Genomic DNA, 20,862 nt, shown 5'->3' with positions numbered 1-20,862 from the left:
GTAAGACAGAATATTAAATACACTGGGAGATGAAGATTCTGGGCTGTGAGGACTGTATTAAATGGGCTTCTCAAAAATTTGCCTTATTGTTTGACATTTTTAATGGTCTTGGCACAAAACATGCAAATTGCTAATGAAATTTGGTGATTACCTGTAATTGGAAATCATCAAAACAAAGAAGTTGGGGGAAATTGTACACAAAGAACAGGAGTCCCCTTCAGAGAAGGAAAACAAGGAATGCAATGAGGGAGTCAAGGAGTGATGCACAGTGGGATGTGCAGTTGGATTTCTGCTCTGGTGTGGAGATAACAGTCTGTGATGGATGTGACAGTCTGGAGATGACAGTCTGTCATCTCTGTGGAGATGACAGTCACCCAGAGTCCAACAAATTCAGAAACACGAAAGGCTCTGAAGCACGAGTCAGCCCTGGAGTTCCTGAAATGGGCAGAGGGAGGAGAGGAGGGGAAGCAGTGCTGCTGTTCCTGGCTGATGCGTGGCTGCATCCGGAGTCTGGTGTGGGATGATGGTGCAGAAACCAAACATGAGGCAGAGGCCCTGCTTTTGCTGTGGGATGTTGTGACGTGGCCTCGGTGTCCCCCGATGTGCTGAGCGTGTTTGTTCTTGAAGGCTGCGGAGGATTCATTCTCCTGTGCCCTGCTATCCTTTCCATCTCGCAGGATGTGATCTCATGGGATTGCCTGACTCACTTTAACTCATTGCTGCTGCTCCACCTCAGCTCTCCCAGGTCTGCTCTGCTGAACCCGTGCTCTCTGGAGGCTCTTCTGACCAGCCAAGGAGCTGCTTCAGTGCTCTGCAACACCAGAAAAAAGGGGAAATATTTTCATGTTTGCAAGGGGAATGGTTCCTGTGGGATTGGAGGTTGTGCCAGGATCAATCCAAGGATGTGAGCAAGCACTAGGGCTGGGTTCAGGGAAGGTGGAGATCCTGAAATGTCCCCCCTTGGTAGCAGGAAGCTTTGAGGCTGGCTCTGCTGTATGATGAAGCTGTACCCTGAGCATCAGTGCTCAGTGAGTGTCTGGGAGGGTCTTTGCTCTGGTTTATCCCTGTGTGATTAGAAAGACCAGTTCCGGTCCCAAACAGATGGGAGATGCAAGGAAATCTGCAGGCAGATCAGGAAAATGAAGACACTGTCCCACAGGAGGAGACCTTGGAGTGGGGGGCTGTGGAGAGGAGCTGGCTGCCAGGGACTGTTCCTGTTCCCTGATAGGGGAAGGGAGACTGGAGATGACCCAAGAGCATCAAGAGTGAAGGTGCAAAGTGCCACGAGTGAAGCCAGTCTACAAATTAGAAGGCTCTAAATCACACAGAAAACAGTTTTCCACACCTTGTTCAGGTGGAAAAAAAATTCCACCTCAGTTCCTATCGGGATTTGGGGACAAGGCAGTGTGGGAGCAAAGCCCAGCCTGGGTAACACAATCCCTTCCACCCCATGATCGGGACTTCTCAGAAGTGGAATCTGTCCTTGGGGTGTGCCTGGGCAGAGCCCAGGTTTGCAGGGTTTCTTTTGCCTTTGCCAGTTATTGAAGGGCCACGTGCTCCTACTGCTAGGGCTGCACCCTGGAGGTGTCCTGGCTGTGCACCCCATGCCCGTGTGGCCATCAGGCTCAGTCCCTGTGCCCTGCTGCAGAGTTATCTCTCCTGGCTGCAGGGACTGAGTAATGCTCCAGCCTTAAAAGAATCCCTGCTGGCTGTTAGTTCTGCCCTTTGCTAAACCCATTTGCATCATTTGCTGTGTGCACCCTGTGCCAGCATCCCTACCAGATACTGGCACTGGCAGAGGGTGACAGAAGAAAATGATGGTTTGAACATGGTGCTTTCTTTTTTTTTTAAATAATCCCATGATACTGTATTTTCTGTTGCAACACAAAGGATCACCTGAGACAGTAGAATAGTGAGAAAATAAGCCTATTAAAATGCTCAAGTTTACTTAACTCTCTGACAACATCAGAGGATAACCAGGCAGTTTTCAGCCAAGACTGTGAGTCATCTTGACCTGCACCATTGCCACTGCTCAGCTCATCTGTTTGTTGTAATTGCTGAGGGAGAACCACTCCAGCCAAACCCCATCATTCTGCCCAACACAGCCAGGACATGCCAAGCTCCTGGTCATCGTTTCAGTCACTGGAGCCCAGCACCTGAAATCCCTTCAGCAGCTGTGATGGGAACCCATGAAGAAAAAAAACCTGACGATTCTTCCATCGATGTGAAGCTTTTAAAAAAAGAAACATTGATGATTGTTTTATGTAAATCAAATGAGCTTTCAGCATTATCTGGATCATCTCCTATCTCAGGTACTGGCATAAAGCCTCCAGCTTTCCCTTAGAAAATGCTGGGAAAGTGGCCCATTCATTGCCTGCCACTGTCAAGTGTTTTTTCAGTCTGCTCCTGATTAAACAGCATGGTATCAAGAGGATAATTGGTCGTTGGAATTGATCCCAGAAGAAAATCATTCACTTCTTTCTTATCAAGTCCTTTCTTGCTGGGCAAGATACCCACAAGACTTATCTCCCTCTGCAGTGCTGGCCTCTAATTACTGTTTAAACAGCTCATTAGAAAGCCTTCCTTGACGTGCAGCAGTGGAAGCTGGAAATACGCGAGGGCCGGCGGCCCAGCCCCGCTGCCAGCCCAGCGGCCGAGCCCTGGGCCCGGCCCGTGCCCATGCCGAGCGCAGGATTTCAGCGGCTGCAGCCATCGCAAAGCTGTAGAAAAGCTGTAGACTGCAGCCTGAAGAAATTTAGACACCATGGTGATCCTGTTTTAAAGCAAACAAACCCCCCAAAAAACCAGCATACATGGAAAAAGGTTTTATATTCATTTATTTGCTGGTAAAATAAATGGAGTGAGGGCTTGAAGTTTTCTTATGTCCCCAGAACATGGTCAGCATTAGCCCAGATCCCCTCTAACCCTGCTGCAGTCCTGGCCAGGCTGGGGCTGATCTCTCTGGCTGTAAAACACTAGGGAAGGAATAGACAGGCAGGCTCCATCCTTCCCTGTGTCCTGGCTCCCTGACAGTTTCAGCCTCAGAGGAGTCACTTTTTTTGCCAATAATCTTCCACTAGGGTTTTCAGCAGGAAAACCACAAATGTTTAATAAAACCGACTGCCCTGAGCATGCCAGACAACACTGGGTGAGGCTGCGGGTCTGTCCTTGGGGCTGGCAGCTCAGCTCAGCACAAGTGGGCCCTGTAAATATTTTCTTGACATTTAGGAAGTTTAGAGAAGTGTTTAGTATTTCTCTGCCAACTTGACAACCCCCGTGTGAAGAAGGAAGGAGATGTCCAGGACTCCCTTCCCTGCCCGAGAGTGGACAGCTTGAGCTGGTTTGAGTTAGGAAAGCAAAACACTGCAGTTGGTGTGGGATTGGGGTACTCCCCCCCTTCCTTCTGCTATTGCAATTTGGGGTGACAGCATTACTTGTGATTTGTTCATCTCCTGTGCTGAGCTGCACCTGGAGCTGCAGATGTGGGGATCTTGCCACAGGGAGCAAGTGTGGCTCAGGGAACACCCTCACACACATGGGCTGACATGCAGTCAGGCACCTGACAGTGGGAAATCCATGTCCTCTGGGAATGGATTCAAACCCAAAGTAGAGCTGAGGTTATTCACGGTTACAGGCACCATCAGCTTTACAAGCTGTGAGTCCTTATGTCCCTCAATCCCTCTCCACTCAGCAACACACTTGGTTTTTGTTTCTACTTCGTGAATTTGTGGAGTTACTGAAAATTCTGAAATACAGCATTCTGCCAAGAATGGCAACATTGCCTCGGACTTCCCATCACCTCAGCACCTGTGAGGCGCCGTTGGCAGCCCGGTCAGAACTCTCAGAATCAGGGGGCTCAAGAAGCAGGCAGCTGCAAGCATGCTCCCACAGCCATCCCCAAAGCCTTGTTCAGGAGGTACAGGATGATTTGTGATGGCACCTGTGCAGCAGTGGAGTGATATGAGTTGCACCTGATGTGGTGGGAGGTGTCCCTGCCCGTGGCAGGCAGTGAAATGGGGATCTCTCAGGTCCCTCCCAAATCAGTCTGTGATGATCTGAGTTGTGGGGCTGTGTCTGTTGGCAGTGACCAGCGTGCTCAGAGAACTTCTGTCATGGAAAAAACTTGTTACTGAGTGAGGGAAGACAGAGACAGCTCTGCAAGTATCAGTTTAAATGTCTTTAGGAGCCTGGGGAGGAATTTACAAGTTTAACAATTTCTGGTTCAACTTAAATTCTGTGTTGGGGGTCCTTTGAGGCTGTAAGTGAGAATCTGGATGTGAGCTGACACTGAAATGCTGTCAGTACTCATTATCACTTGCCCAGCTCCTCAGAAAGCTCATCTGGGAATCACTGGGTCTCTGGTTTGGATCCAGCCATCCCAGCTCCTCAGCTCCTCTTTCCATAGCAAAGCTGCCCAGCTCCCCAAGGTTTGTGGGGATGTGGAGATGTGCAGGGCTGTGAGGATGCTGGCATCCTGGCAGCAAGCTCCACTGAAAATTCAGGAGTTTGTAGCTGGTCAGATGTCAGCTTAGGCAGTGTCCCTCCCATGGTCACACTCCTGACCACAGGACAGACGCATCCTCTGCCATGTTTGTCGCTTTCAGCCACAGTCCGGGCTGAAAGTTCAGGTGTTTCTGTGATGGAATTGTGGGGATGGCAGATGCGTTTCTCAGTATTTTATTTCTGATTTAAGCAGAGGAATGACCCATACTGGGCCATCAGGAGCTGCTGGACCCGTGGAGAGGAGTGCTCTCATGGAGAGGAGAGCTCCCGTCACAGTGAGGTGTAAAGCATCACATCCAGGCATCTCTTGGCTTTTTCCCTTCCTCCCTGCTTTTGCCCATTAGTTTTCCAAACTCATTCCTTTTGGTTTCTTTTTCTCTCAGTCTTTCTTTCAGCACCTCCAAAGCAGCCTCGGGCACCATCTGTGTGGGGGTTTCTGTATCTGGTTGGCAGCTTTGGTACCTGAGAGGATCCATAGCCCTTACGTTGCAGTACATGTGTGCTGAACAGAGAATTAGGCAGGTGCAGAAGTTAAAAATTATGTCAAATAATTCATTAATTAAACAAGAAATTGTTGTTTCATGCAGAGCTAGTGCTGGAGCAATTCCTTCCTGGCAGCAAAGGGAGGAGGATCCTGATGGGGCCGGGGAGGTGGGATATGGCTGTTCACAGGGTGTGCAACCAAAAGGCTGAATGTGATGGCTCCAAGTTCAGTGATGTGAACTCTGTAACTCCTGCTGGGAAAGTGGAGTTGTAAAATACCCCATGGGTGACACGTGCCTGACGAATAGATACTGAGGGAAGGACCTTTCTGTCCCATGCTGGTCCCTGGGACCTTGTGCTGTTCACATGGGTTTGACTACTTCCAGTGCCTGGAGCTCATTGGGAGGAGGCAGGAGAAAGCTGTGTGGGAGGGAAATGTGAGAAACAGGTAACTGAGACTTCCTAACATTGCAGACCTGCAGGGAACTGGAAATCATCTCCAGTGCTTTCAAAGGTGCACTGGACACAGCCATCCATGCTAAAAACTCCATCAACTGAGAGTGATGAGGCAGCAAAACCAGCCAGGGCTTCCATGAGATGCTGCCCTTCCCCATGAGCTATATGGAAGCTCATCTGATTAAGGTGGCATTTTATAAACTTGTTTTTCTGACACACATTTTCTCCCTCTGCCTGTGATAAGGGAGTTGGTGCTGCTGGACAGAACCGTCCTTGGGGGAAATCCCACAAACCATGGCCCCTAGCAACAGGAGCACACCTCTGGTGTCCCCTGAGGGGACCACTATGTCCCTGGTCTGTCAGGTGAAGAATCCCAGTGCATTTATTTGGGTTAGGTGTGCCCTAAAAGCACCAGCTGGATTAAGAGGAAATACTACACTCTGGTGTCTAGAAGTCCCATCCCTGGAAGTGCTCCAGGCCAGGTTGGACAGGTGTCTGAGCATAATAAAAATATTTTAATAAGAATTATATTTTTAAATCAAAACATTTTTAGCAGAAAGAATAATATCACCACTGTCCAAGTAGGAAACACTAATGTCTCCATTATCAAGCAATGTCACTCAGAAGAACATAAAATGTCTGATCAATACCTGCGATGAGGTTCTCTGTCCATATCTGCTACTTAGAGTTTTTCCCTCTTTTGGCCTTAATAATTTTGGTTTTTGTCTTTGTCACCTTACTACTGAAATTCAAGTATAAAGGTACGAAAACAGGTGATGATAGAACCCAGACCAGGTTGCAACACATGCTCAGAGCTCCACTCCTGCCCTATTTTCTTGGACATCCCTTTCCAAGTACATTTCTTCCCAGGGCTTTCCCATATACATATAAGCATGTATATTCTGTCCTATACCATGTGTGCATAATATATGCAGATAAATGTATATATACTGTATATATAATTCTTCTGTTAACAAAGGGAGCCTAATTGAGTGCCTGCAGCAGTGGGAGCTCAGCCCCACAGCCCTTTTGCTCCCACTGAACTCTTCCCTGTTATTCTTGGGGAAGCTGAGCAGGGGTCAGGCCCAGGCAGGGATGAGGTCTGGGGTGATGGAAAATTCAGACCCCGCAGCCGCCTCCTATGATATAGATATAAATGGAATGGAAAATTATTTTGAATAAAAGTGCACTGCCCTCTGAGAAATGTTCTCACAGAACCGCCTCCAAGAGCGCCTTAACTCTTTATCAGAGCACAGTGCTGTGTTCTGGGGGGACCTCAGGGCAGTGGTGACAGCCAGAGGCAGAAAGAGGCCAGCACTGTGGACATGCCAGAGCCAGGGATGTGCCAGCACAGCTGTGACAGAGCTCCGTGGCCAAGCAGCCCCTGCTGCTTCCCAGGCACAGCACAGGAGGGAGAGTCCCTGTCCCTTCCCTCTCCCTCCACCGATGGAGACTCTAACTCAGTGACCTGGCCAGGTTCGTGTCCCCAGGAAAGAAATTGGGCACAGCTCCAGCTCTCTCCAGCTCTGCAGGGCAACACAAGGACAGCTTGGGATGCAGATGTGGTCCTCACCCCGCTGTCTGCACCCAAATCACTCTGAATTTTTAACACAGCACCTTAGCTGGGAGTGTGGTGCTGGGCTGGCACAGCAAGGAACAGACAAGGATGTGCCCCAGCCATGCCTTGTCTGTTCCCAGTCCAACACCAGTCTCTGTGCTTTGCATGTGAGAGGGAAGTGTCCATGCTCAGGGAGAAAAGCAGCTGCCTGGGAGTCCTCCTGCCCCAGGGCAGAGTGCACAGACAGCCGGGACAGCGGCACAGGGGTGCAGCAGGAAGGTGGAATCCAGCAGGACAGGGAATGCTGCAAATGTGACGTGGCAGTGTCCAGACACTGACCTTGCCTTCTCCCGTGTCATCTGTCACTGCCAGCATTGTCACTTCCCCACCTGTGAGGGACAAAGCTTCACAAGAGAACGAAATGTCAGGGAGTGGGAAAGCTCCTGGAAAGAAGAGGAGCAGGGAGGTGGGCAAGTTCCCACAGCACGGGGAGAGCGGCCCCTGGGAGCAGGGGGAGCCTCCTGCCACAGGCTGGGAGAGCCCAGGGCCACATCACTCCAAGGGATTCCTGGATCCTTCCTGTCTCCCAAGGCCTCTGTCTCTCCTGCCCCTCAGCACCTCCTAAAAGCAGAAGAGTTTTCCCCCTTTGGGTGCTGACACACAGCTGGCTTTGCTGTTCAGAACAGCAGCACCTACAGGGTGGGGAGCCAAGGCTGTGGCTGGGAGGGAGGAAAAGGGAGCACCAGCCAAGAGCTGGTGAAAACACTTGTGAAATAAAGCAACAGGGCAGAGATTTTATGTGATTTTTAAGGAAACAAACTGGAAACAGCCACTTAGAGACTTCATCAAAGGCAGAAAGCAAAAATCTAATAGGCCATTTGTCCAAAGTTTTGTGGCAGATACTGAATCCTAAATTAATCCCCAGGAAAAAACTGATTTGTATCATTATAAGTTTGTAAGACCCCAGAAGACAATGCTTGGGGACAAACCAAGCACTGGAGACTGTCCAGGATGAGCCCTACAGTCCAGACCCATGGCCACTGTCCTGTGTAACAATGGGACTTGTTGGATATGGGATGGAACTTAACACATACACCTCAGTAGATGTGGTGACATGTACCCTGTGTTCTCCACTCATTAAAGATGCAAATCATTCACTTGTGGAAGAGAAGTTGCTGGAGAAACATCTGTAGTTACTAAAACACTTCCAGCTCTCATTTTTCTCAGGAAAAAAAAAAAAGGCGGCTCCTTAGCTGGGAGCATCTTTTTAAATCTTATTTCAGCTCAGAAGAGGACAGATTCCAGATATGAGGTGGTAGGTTTCTGAGTATCTTCCAGCCTAAATTCATGAAAAAGGACTCCCCAGGCCAGAGAGAGCATCATGAGCTTGGGCTTCTTTGCATTGCTGTCATTGTTAGTTCATTGCACCAAGGACTTGCGAAGGCATTTAACAAGCTGATTTGCTGTAGGCATTTAAGTTGAAAAGGGAAATTATTTCATCCAGCACATAGGCAGTCTGAGTGCCCATAACAGCTTCTCTCCTGCCCAAAACAGCTCTGAGGGTAATAAAATGCAGAGAGGAATAGAACAATCCCACAGAAGCCATGTGTCCCAGGAGCCATCTCCCCAGGAATCGTGTCCCCAGGAGCCACCGATTCCCAGTTGTGTCCCCTGGATCCATGTGTGTCCCCAGGAGCCGTGTTCCCAGGAGTCAGTCATGTCCTCTGGAGCCATGTGTGTCCCCTGGAGCCATGTGTGTCCCCAGGAGTCAGTCATGTCCCCTGGAGCCATGTGTGTCCCCTGGAGCCATGTGTGTCCCCAGGAGTCAGCCATGTCCCCTGGAGCTGTGTCCCCTCAGGCCCGGGCAGCCGTGCTGCCGCCGCGGGCTCAAAAGCACTGTTGGGAGCGTGTTTTTTCCCAGGCAGATTACAGAGCCTTTTTAGCTCCATCCCCCCACTACACCCCCCTTCCTCTGTTATTTTGGTGCCTTTCCCCAAGGGAAACAAAGTTAGTTCAAACACTGTTCCCACCAGAAAGGCAAAAGCTCCCCCCACCCCCCTTTTTCCTTCCTCTTTTGGGTTCAGGGTAATGTGTCCCATGACAAAACAAGCATAGATCCCTACACAGAGGGTATTGCCTTTCTCATTAAAGGGAGAGTCTTTCTCAGGGCTCCAGGGGTACCTCTCCCCAGGTACCTTTCGAGTGGTCAAGCTGGACCCTCTTTGCCTTTGGGGAAAGCCAGACACGGGACACAACGTTGGTGGGTGGAAATAGGGTGATATGGAGCGAGGAGCAGCAATGTGGCCAAGAGAAGCAGGCTGGAGTCCTGTGGCTGAGCTTCAGCCATCTCCACTGGAGATATCTCCAAGCTGGAAAAGATGGAGAGTGAGTTTTTGCAAAGGGAGACAGTGACAGGACAAGGGGGGATGGTTTTAAGCTAAATGAGGAGAGATTTATCTCACATATTGGGAGGAAACCCTTCCCTTTCTGGAAGTGTCCAAGGCAAGGCTGGATGGGGCTTGGAGCAACCTGGACTAGTGGGAGGTGTCCCTGCCCATGGCAGGGGTGGAACAAGATGGGCTTCAAGGTGCCTTCCAACCCAAACAGTTCTGGAATTTTCTATGTGAGTGAATTGTTCAGGCCCCTCTGCCACTCACAGGGAGACAAGGTTCCTCCTGGGCCTCTAAATCCAACGTCTGACAGAGCAGGAGCTCAAAACATTTCTCTCCACTGCCTGTAGGAATGGTGAGTGAGGAGTTACCCTTCCTTCCCCACTCAGAGCAACATGTGAAGGGCTCACAGGCAGGAAAAGACCACTTCAATCCAAACCACCAGCCTGCTTCAATCAGCAGGAACATCTGGGCAGGTGGCCCAGGTATAAATGTTTCTTTGGAGGTGGCTGCTCTTGGCCACTGAATGAGCACCTCGGGCTGTCCTCCATGGCAGCAGGGCTGTACGTTCTGCAGGAACCTTCTGAAGATATTTCATGAGTCTGGGCTTTCCCTGCTCCTTTGTGAAGGCAGATATCTACTCATCCAGAAACTGCATCATGAAACCTTCTTTCCACTCTGGGTGGTCACCACTTCCCTGCCTGCCATGTCAGAGGAAATTTAAGTACTTTTGGTGCATGTGGCTGCTTCATCCTCAGCCCTGCTTGGAGATGAGCATTTTCTCCCTGCAGAGTCATGGCATAGGCTGGTATTGCACTCATTCCATGTTTCACTGACACCGTCACACCTCTGTGCCTCCACAGAAGTATCCAAAATAGCCTGACATGCAATTTTCCCTGTAAATGCTGCTTTCAGGAGTCACTCCATCCTTGGACTTAACAATTTTGACAAATGGGATTTTAATGCCTCCCTCTCAGTGCAGAGGCTGTGAGCACCCATATTTCCTGCATAGGTGGTAAGTGGGTGGTGGGAGCCTGGGGATAGAGGTGTGTTTCCTACTTTTGAACTGAGTTATTTTGCATCGTGAGACCTTGGCAGCTTCTGCCTGGAACCTGTGCCTGGAGTAAGGGAAAAGTGTGAAAGGGAAAAAAGAAAAATAATTGAAGGAAACCCCAAAGGCAAATAATTGTTCACGGTGAGAAAGGCAATTAAAAACTGTAATTTAGATTTGCAATTTTAAAACAAGAAAAAACTTTTTTCTTCAAAGATTATTATTTTCCTTCAGGTGTTTCCACTGAATGCAGAACTTGGAAAGAGTGGGATAGAAACCAAGATCATTTCTACCAAGATCATTGAGTCTCACATCCAGAAAACCTCCCTGCTGAGCATCTTACCTGCAGCCCCAGGAGCCAAACAGCCAGCTGCAAGGCTGGTGTGGATGTCAGAGGCTCCACTGTGGGCCTCTCACTGCCAGAAGGACACTCAGAGAGTGTCCAGGGAAGGGAATGGAGTTGGGGAAGGGGCTGGAGCTCAGCTGAGGGAGCTGGGAAGGGGCTCAGCCTGGAGAAAAGGAGGCTCAGGGGGGACCTTGTGGCTCTGCACAGCTCCTGACAGGAGGGGACAGCCGGGGTGTGTCAGTCTCTGCTCCCAGGGGACAAGAGACAGGACAAGAGGAAATGGCCTCAGGCTGTGCCAGGAAAGGTTTAGATTGGATATTAGGCAAATTTTCTTCATGGAAAAGGTTCTAAAGCATTGGAATGGCCTGCCCAGGGCAGTCACCATCCCTGAAGTGTTCAAACACTGTGTGGATGTGGCACTTGAGGACGCAGTTTGGTGGTGAACATGGTGGTGGTGCTGGGTTGATGATGGGGTTTGATGATCTTAGAGGTATTTTCCACCCCCACTGAGTGCCTGATTCTATGATTTCCTGCCCATTCTGTGCCCAATATGATGCTTCTGCCCTCAGAGGTGCATTCCCAATTGGTGTGCATTGATTAATGACTTCCAGGTCCCAAAGGTGTGGATGTGGGAGTGAGAATCATAGAACAGAGGCAATACAGCTCTGGCATAGGATATGCAACAGCCTGTCTCATCCATCAGGAATGCCACGATGGAGGGGACGTTCCAAGGGCAGTCACCATGGGAAAATATTTTATCAAAGAAACTTGGAATAAAAAAATTAAATTAAAATCTAAACATGAGCACTTGACACAGTGCCACATCAGGCTATTTTTAATTTCCTTCCTGATTGCTCCACTTGTTTTCATCATCAGCAGCTCTTTGAACGATGGAATTAGTCACCATCCATGAGATGAAGTGCATGGTTTGCAGTGAGCATCATCTGACCTCTCCTAAGGGACACCAGAGCTGTGGAGTGCCCATGCCCAGGAATCTGCCACCAGCCATGCGTGACCTGCTGGCACCAGGACTCTGTCTGGTTGGAGTGTTTTGGATGGGCCAGGATGTGGTGATGCCCTGGCTCTGCTGCAAGAGCTTGAAGTGCCAGAGTTGGACACGCTTTTGTGTTTCTCTTTGGGGAAACTGATTCCCATGGAATCACTGGCATAAAAGAAATCATGGACTGGCTTGGGTTGACCTTAAAGCTCATCTCATCCCACCCCACTGGCAGGGACACCTTCCACTGGACCAGGTTGCTCCAAGTGGTTCCAGGGATTTTTAGAAAGAGAGCAGGCTAGCGCTCAGTTCCCACTGCTCAAAATTTTAATTCTGATTACTTCTAGTTGTGCACTTAATGAGCTGGAGAAGCCCTTGCTGAGAGCCTGACACAGGTACAGGCTTGAAGTCCCTGCTGAGGTCAGGTGTGGAGAGGAGCGAAGGCTGAGGGCTGGCTTCAGCCTTGGCAAGTGTCTGAGCACCAGATCTTGCCTGAGCATGGGGTTCCAAAATCATGAGCTCTCCTGCTCTCCAGTGCCAAAAGGGACCTCGCACCTGTGCATGGCGTGGAGGAGTCCCAGAGCCCCCCTTGCTCTGTGTGCTTTGAACTTCCAAATGCATGGTACGCTTTCTTTCAGGTTCAAATCCTAAAATATTCTGAGATGAAAGGGACCCACAAGGATCATCAAGTCCAGCTCCTGGCCCTGCACAGACGTTCGGACAATCCCACCCTGAGCATCTCTGAGAGCATTTTCCAAACGCTCCTTAAACCCTCATTATTTGTTTTCTCAGAACATTTAGCTCAGGGCAATACTGATTTCTTGACTTTCCAGTTGCGTGGCTATGGCTGTGCTAAGTGATTTCCTGATAAAAATTGGAGTGGTTTTTGTTGATGTCGTAGCTGGAAAATACCCATCAGTCCAACTGGAGAAGCCTTCTTTTCCTTGATCCACAGAGGAGGATCCCCATGGTGATCCCTGTCACAGCACGGCTCAATTATGGAGCACTTTTCATTTTGCAGATTTTAGCCAATCTATTTCCTAATCCTTTGGGCTGAGCTCCTGAAGCTAATGGGAATTACTGGAAAGACTGAGGAGTAGCATGTAGGCAAATGGCTTTGAAGCCAGACTGGAATAATTCCTGTTCATTAGAGAGCAGCATTGTATCACTTCGGAATGTCTTTCGAGGAAAAAATTTATATATTCAAAACTTTACTTCATATTAACCTCTCTGTTTCCAATATACTTAAGTAACTCATTAACAGTGATCCCATTGAATTGCAAAACTCAATTACATACTTGAGTATGCAGCCAGGACACTGACCAGGACATGCAGCCCATTGTCTTCAGTTTTCTGTGGGTTGGTATCAAGTCCAGGCAGGATGAATGGGATCACCTGATGCCATGGCACTGATCCCTTTCCACAGCTTTATGCTTCACCTCAAGGTTTTAATGGAAGATTTGTTAAGGGGTTTTGGCTGTTGCTGTCCCATAAGAAGATTGAGTGATGGGAAAATTCAGCTGGGCCAGGACAGGGGGCTGAGTTCCCAGATGGAGACAGCAGCCACCCCCAGCAGAGCACCCCATCTTGCCTCGCCCTTGGTCTAACCAGCCCACAGGCTCCAGAACTCCCTGAAAAATTGCTCATTTGGCTTTGGCTTATTTAAAAATAAAATCTCCTGCGCAAACTCAAGACTATTTGTTTTTACTAAAGTCTGGAGTTTCCCACAGTGGGCTGTTATGTTTGGGGACTGTTGGAGCCAACATCCATTTTTTTTTCCTAAGGTAAGGAGCCTTTCTTACCAGGATCATTAGGATAATAATAATGACAGACATTTCCTAATTAGTCATTAATCATGGGCTGGACTTTCTGACACGTTCTGGGAACTGATGCTCCTGCCAGACTTTTTCTGCTCCCTCAGCTCTGGTCCCCATGGCTCGGCCATGTCCCAGGAGGGACTCCAGGATGCTCCATGTGCACAAAGGAGCCTGCCTGAAGAGCAGGGAAAAAACAAGAGGGAGGGCTTGGGAGAGTGTTTGGAGTTTTTGAGATCTCAAGAGCCTAGTGAGTGAGGATGAAATGCCCATGTCAGGACATACCCAGGCTGAGCATTCCCTGCACAGCAAGGAGCATCCCGCTGGGTGCACCAGTGTGGTTCCTGCCCAAGCTCCCTCTGGGGCTGCACTCAGGGAGCTCTGACTTACCAGGTTTTCTGATTTCCTCCACTGTGGTGGGAGATGATCAAGGCTTGTTAGGGGACAGTCTTGTGTGCTGGCTCTGCTTTGGCCCCAGCAGCTCAGAGGTGCTTCCAACTGAGAACCAAGCACAGGGTGAGCAGGAGGGACATCCTCCACCCCAGCCCTGCACCCAGCAGCCTCCCAGCCACAGCAGAAGCCATTCCTTCCTCCCTGCTTCTCCTCCTCCCCAGCTCTGCCTTGGCCTTTGTGAGCACAGGGTACCCACAACCCCGTTTCCACACTCATAATCCCTGGGTCACAGCAGACACAAAGGAGGTGCTGCTGCTGAGAGCCGGGCTGGGGGCAGCTGGGGAAGCCAGGCAGAGCTGCCTCTGCTGCTGCTGCTGCCTTATTTCATTCTCATTGAGGATGACCTGCAGTTTTCTCCCTGCTAATCCCTCCCTTTAATCCTCTTCTGTTCTCCTTACCCGAGTCAGCGTGCTTTCTTGTCATCTCCCTCCTTCCCTGGTGGTTCCATCCCAGTCGCTCTTGATAAATCCTGACCCAGATGAGATGTCCCTGTCACCCACATGCTGCATCTCACTGGTGGACAGAGTCCAAGCCAGGGCTGCAGGAAGGTGGAGATGCTGCCAGTGACACCACACTCTGCCCTTGCCTGATTAGATATGAGGTGTAAGAGAAGTCACTCAGAGGTGGATCAAGACAAGGCTGGGTTCTGCCTCCTGGTGAATTCCCAACTGGGACCTCTCACCAGGCCTTCTTTGCCAGGATGAAGGAGATGTAGGGCTGAAATCCCGTGTCCCCATGGGTCCCATGGCAATATTTCACTCCTAGGTTTGCTTCTGGGGCTGGGGACCCAGCAGAGGCCTCGACCCTGCCCAGGCAGTGTGCTCCCTGCCATGCCCTGCCATAAAGAACCTTGGCACTGGGAGCTGGAGCTGGGCACATGCCCTTCAAACAGATATCACCACTGTCAGGCTTAGCACAGCATCACCAGGGGCTTTTCTCTGAGTCAGAACAGAGATTCAGGATCTGAGTTTAGTCCTGATTTGTGAGAGACTTTGCTCTTACACTGAAGCACCAGAGTGTTCTCCATTAAAATGTCTGATGCAGTTGGTTCCAGCCCACATTGCAGCGATGAGGTGAAGTGCTCAATTGTCACCAAATCAAAGGAGTCAATAGTTGTGTTTTTATTAGAAATCCAACAGTAATACCCTCATTTCCAGGCTTGGGTGAGAGCTTAAGGGCTGAAGTGTGTGTGAATCCTGCAAATGGCAGAGCTGTCCCTTTCTCTAGCTGATTTGTGGAAGTGCAGCTGCAGCTCACAAGCTGTGAGTCCCTTTCAGCTGGAATTTCAATATTTCTAGTACTAATACTGTGTCGCATGGTCCTTACCTACTGGGGAGTTGGCTGCTCCCAAACCTCCTATTTCAGCACTTTTCTCTGGCACCTGCAAAGCTGGGGGCTGACCTGAGCAGACACCTCTGCCAGCAACTGTGGCATCCACTGTGCTTCTGGAGGCCCCTTGAGGATGCACCAGTGGGTTTATCTGTGGATTTTTCTACAATGAGAGTGGTGAAACACTGGCACAGGTTGTCCAGAGAGGTGATGGCTGCCTTGTTCCAGGAAACATTCAAGGTCAGACTGAATGTGCCCCTGAATAACCTGATCTAGTGGATGATGTCCCTGGTCACTGCAGGAGATTAGGACTAGATGATCTTTAATGGTCCCTTGCAACCCAAAGTGTGTGATGATTCTATGATCCTGGTAATAAACCAGTCCTCCTGGTGTCATCCAGGTGCTCACAGAACAGCAGGGCGTGGCCCTTGCTGACCTCAATCATGTGGTATCAGGGATGAGTGGGGAAAAAAAAAAAAAAACCAAAAACCGAGGCTGTGGCAGGAGAAGCAGCCTGGGATGGGAGATAAGGTCTTCCTGTTTCCCACAACACCCTGGGTTTCTTATCTTCAGTACTGCAAATAAAAACGAGGGAGCCAGCAAGGCTGACTCCCACAGTAGTGAGGACTCATCAGTGTTTGTTTCCCCAGTGGCTCCCGTGTCTGTAGAAGGATGCCTGGGCCCCAGGATGAGCTTCCCTGGCAGAGGTCAGCTCAGGGGAGGTGTGCTTTCCCCACGTGTGTCTGTGTGTCCTCTCCGTGTCCTGCAGGATGGCTCCCGTTGGTCCTCACAGTCCCCAGCTCTGCAGGGACGGGGATGTTGCAGATCCCACCACTCTGGTCCACAAAAGCTTCTTGGCCACCAGCAGGGAGAGAGATGCAGCTGTGCCGTGTGCTGGGAGTGGGAGCGTGCATTGAAGCAGCCTGGCAGGACCCCCACCACACCTCTGCCAGCCTTGGCACACAGGAGCCCCACCTTCAGACAAGCAATGCCTGCAGTTTTCCAGAGCAAATGTTGAAAGTTTGCAATACCTGCTCCTCTCAATGTACAGAGTTCAGTGATATTTTGAAATGTGGGATCTGTAATTTATCACCTGTATTAAAACAGGGCAACTTATTTTATAGAATTACAGAGTCGTTTGGGGTGGAAGGGACCTTTAACGCTTATCTTGTTCCACCTCCTGCCACAGGGTATTTCTGCACCAGCTTTTCTAAAACAATGGGTGCTTGTCCACCATGTTACCTTGTTTGCATTACCTGTTTCTAGAGACATGTATGATTTATGATTCTAGCCTCTCTCCAGAGAAATAATGGGGAAAATGTAGGTTGCTGGCTGCATGAATTTTACCAGGTAGGACAGCTGTCTGGTGAAGCCACATCTTCTGCTTTCCAGGAGGAGTCAGGGACATGGAGAAAAAAATTCAAAGCTGTCCAATGTGCCATCAAGAACAAAAAAGCATCTCAACAGAGGTTTGGCATGGGCTGGGTCTGGTAGCAGGCAAGGAGCAGGACTGGGACAAACTCTGGGAATTTTTAAGCCAGAGGGAATTTCACAGTGGGAGGAAGCAAAGTGGTGGGATGGGAGCTCCACAGCAAAGCTTTTAAGCCCAACATCGAAAGCTTTAAGTAGTTGTACAGGTTTTTAAGGTGTCTGACCTTTGACTTGTCCAGGGAAAAAGCAGGGAAGAGATTCCTTTTTCCATTGGAATAAGTCCAGCTTGGCAGCCCACACCCAATTAGCAGCAAAAGCCACTAACGACTCAGCATGTGCAGCTCTGGCCTTCGACTCTTCTCACAGACCTTGTGAACTCTGGGACTGTTTTCTTTTCAGCCACCCTTTGCCAGCAAAATCCAAACACTGTCCCAGGAGAAATCAGCTCTGCTGGAGCCTGAACCATTTGGAGGGAAAAGTGGTGCTTTCTGAGTGCCAGGGGGCTTGTTCTAAAAATCCCCTTCCCACATTAAAGCACTGTCTCTATTGTATGAACGTATATTAAAATTGTTAATGGATATAGATATTAGCTTGTGAGATATATATATATATATATATATATATATAAAAATATATACTGTATCTAAATGTGTGTGTGTGTGTGTGTGTGTGTGTGTGTGTGTGTGTGTGTGTGTGTGTGTATTTATATATATTAGATCCCACTGTATTGTGCTGAGGCTGTGGAATTTTACTTGAGACTTTGGTAGTGTTCATGCGTAAGTAAAACAAACCAAAGGATACCCCGGCCCTGGAAATGAGGTTTTGCTTCACTGAGCAGCTGGGGAGATGAGGGGCTGGTTTTGTGGGAGCTCAGCTGCCCCCAGCCCCTGGAGCAGCACATGCCTGGCTGCTCACCTCTCACTGGCAATGGGCCCCAGCACCACTGCTGACTCATTGGGAGCCCCAGACCCCAGAGAAATACCAGAATTCTCCTTGGGAGTGTCGCCATGGCTCTGTTCAGGGTTGGGCTGATGCCACCATGCCCAGGAAGGTCTCTGTCCATGAGAGAACGTCCCGCTTGGGGCCAGGAGCTGGGCCACAGTGTGACCTGGCTGGGGCCAGCTCCTGACACAACTGCTTGGGATTTCGCTTTTCCCACAAGCACTTTCATCCCCCATAGCCCCTTTCTGGGTATTAAAGACCCTGCAGACAGATTTGTGCCACTGCTTCTTCCTGGGGCTCCTCATGGGCAGAGCATGTCCCTCTTCCCAGCCTTCTCAGGGATGTTCCCAGTTGGCACTTGCCATGTGAGGGACAGATGTGCCCCATGTGCAGCTCCAGCACGGCCTTTGCTCAGCTGGGTCCGTGGCAATTGCTGTTCCTTCTCCACTGCCATGTAACAGCCTCAGGCCATGCCAAATCCCTTTCCCTTGTGTGGAGCTCCCCTTCCTTGGCATGGGGTGCAAAGCTGGGCCCTGCACAGCTCCTGTCTGAGCTCAGGGATGTGAGTGTGCTGGGGCTCACCAGGACCTGACCCCTGGATCAGCACAGCCTGGCCGTGGGCAGGGCATGGGGACTGCAGAGGGCTGCGGGGTGCTCAGGGGTCAGTCCCTAGGTGGTCACCCAGGTGCTGTGGCCATGCTGTAGAGCAGATTCACCTGGGAGCCATGGCCTGCGAGGGGATTCAGGGGTTGTCCTGGTGGTGGGGAAGTGCTGGAAGCTGCCTGGGGAAGGAGATCTCTTGGAAAAAGCATCTGGCAGGAATGTTCTCCCTATGGAAACAGATGAACTGCTTTCCCTGGAAAAGGGCTCTGACCCAGGGAGTTGCTGCCCTGTGATCCCTCCTAGACTTTGGGCTTTGCTGGGGTTGTACATTAATTTTTCAGAGCCCTGACTTTAACCAGGCTTGTTCTTCATTTTCTGCTCCTTTTCTGAATGATTTGCTCCTTAAAAATTAGGGTGACCCTAGCAGTTCTTCCTTCTACTCGCAATGCCCAGGGCAGAGAACTCCAGGACAGGCCCCGGGAACCAGGGCAGAATCAGGATTTATTGTAAACCCTAGAAAGTAATTTCCCTAAGGCCATAAAACAGAAAGGCAGCCAAAAGCAGGTAAATCTACTAATTATTTGCTCATTAAAAAAGGCCTCCAATAAATTCTTCTAAGCTGATCCCATAAATCTCTCCAACACCATTAAGGACTCTTGTCAATTCTTATCTCCCCACAGGGAAGCCTTTTATGGGCCTACAAACAGTGGGTTTAGGATCTGTATTGCAGATATAACCAAAGTTGGATGAGATCATCCCACAGAAGTGACCCTGGTTCCCCATGACAGCAGGAAGCAGCAGGTCCCCCCAGGGAAGTGGATGAAGGCCTAGGACTGGCAGGACTGGCAGCTCTTGCCCCATGACTCTAGGAGCCACTGTCAGGCTTTCTGAGGGACTGCATGGATTCTGAGCCATGGCCACAGCTGCCACAAATGCCTTTTCCTGGCACTAAAAACATTTGAGCACAGGATGAGCCCCGTTTGCAGTCGTCTGGGCTCCTGAACTGCGTGCATGACAGGCTGGATGGGGCTTGGAGCAACCTGCTCTGGTGGAAGGTGTCCCTGCCCATGGCACAGGTTGGAACGAGATGAGCTTTAAGGTCCCTTCCAACCCAAACTAGCCTCTGCTTCTGTGATTTTGTGATTTGCACACAGAAGGCTGGGAATAGGGCTTGCCTGGGCCATGCTGGGGGGACTGGATGGAGCCCAGATGAAACGGCTGTTCCACAAAGACCTTCAGTTCTGTGTGTACAAATTAAAAACTTAGAGGAAAATCACCCCCCAGCTACTTATTACAGGAAATTCCCCACAGGCAAACCCCCACTAAAACTCTGAAATTATGCAAGAGATATTTTACTACTGAAGCTGCCAGTGCAGGGCTGCTCCCTGCCATGGCATTGGGTCCTGCCTTCTGCCTCCAGCATCACAGTGTCCTTCTTGCCTTCCTGCAACCACCTTCAGCCCTTCTCAGCTCTGGCACTGCTTGTTTCCATTCTGGGGAGCAGGAGCTGGCAGGGGGATGCCGGCAGCAGCAATCCTTGGCTGTGCCCTGCCACTCTCTGCAAAGCCAGCTTTGCTTGCAGTGCTGACTTCACAGCCCATTTTTCCAGCCAGCACCTGGATTTCCAGCATTCAGCTTCATCTGCTGAGCCTGACCCACCCCCCCGGCTGTCCCCTTTGTCAGGGAGTTGTGCAGAGCCAGAAGGTCCCTTCTGAGCCTCCTCTGCTCCAGGCTGAGCCCCTTCCCAGCTCCCTCAGCTGCCCCTGGGGCTCCAGACCGTTCTCCAGCCTTCCCTCACTGGAGCTGTGCTTCCCTGGTTTCCCATAACGTAGACAGGTCCCCAAGGAAATTGGGGACCAGCACATTTAAACTGACATCAGTGCAGAAATTGTGCCATGAGCCTGATGCCGCCACTCAGTCCCTGCGTCTCCATCCCCTGCTCCAGCAGCAGCTGCTATCTGGCTTTTATTTGCAAGTTTTATTGCTCTGAGATTGCAGGCTGTGCAAGGGCAGTGCTTCTAACTATCCTTCTTTTACTGAGATGATGCGTGGCTTGATTTCATGTGTTTTTCTGATGGCTTGCAGAGGCCCCAGTGTCCCAGCCAGGACATCAGACAAAGGTGGCTCTCCTGCAGGATGCATCTCCGTAGGAAAGTACCTTTCTCCTGGGGCATGTGGGCCCAGGACAATGCCGACACTGTCGTGGGACCAGCCGGGACTGGCCGGGCTGATGGGGCAACAGGAGAGCAGCAGCCTTGGTGGGCACTGGTCGGGTCCAGAGCCCATCCTGCGTCCCCTCGCCCGGCCCTGGAGTGCCGACAGCGATGGCAGCACGGCTGGTGCGCTGTCCCCGCGGCCACCGCCGCCCGGGCTGTCCCCTCCGGCCGGGGACAGAGCCCAGAGCCGCTGCCCACGGGCGCTGCCCGCCGCTGGGCTCTGCTCCGCTGCGGCCTCCGAAGGATGCGGTGACAGTGACAGCGCGGTGCCGGCCAGGTGCGAAGGGCGC

The 20,862-nt window shown here is 50.5% G+C and overlaps 1 protein-coding gene across 9 annotated transcripts in view; it reads left to right on the top strand.

Moving 5' to 3' along the window:
- The window catches only part of EXD3 (exonuclease 3'-5' domain containing 3), a 250,668-nt gene that overhangs the window by 192,628 nt on the left and 37,178 nt on the right, over positions 1–20,862 (top strand). The window lies entirely within an intron of this gene.

The sequence above is a fragment of the Lonchura striata genome, chromosome 17, assembly GCF_050655825.1.
Source record: "Lonchura striata isolate lonStrDom1 chromosome 17, ASM5065582v1, whole genome shotgun sequence".
Lineage (NCBI taxonomy): Eukaryota > Metazoa > Chordata > Aves > Passeriformes > Estrildidae > Lonchura > Lonchura striata.
The sequence above is the reverse complement of the archived record's forward strand: the minus strand, read 5'-3'. Positions and strand labels throughout refer to the sequence as shown.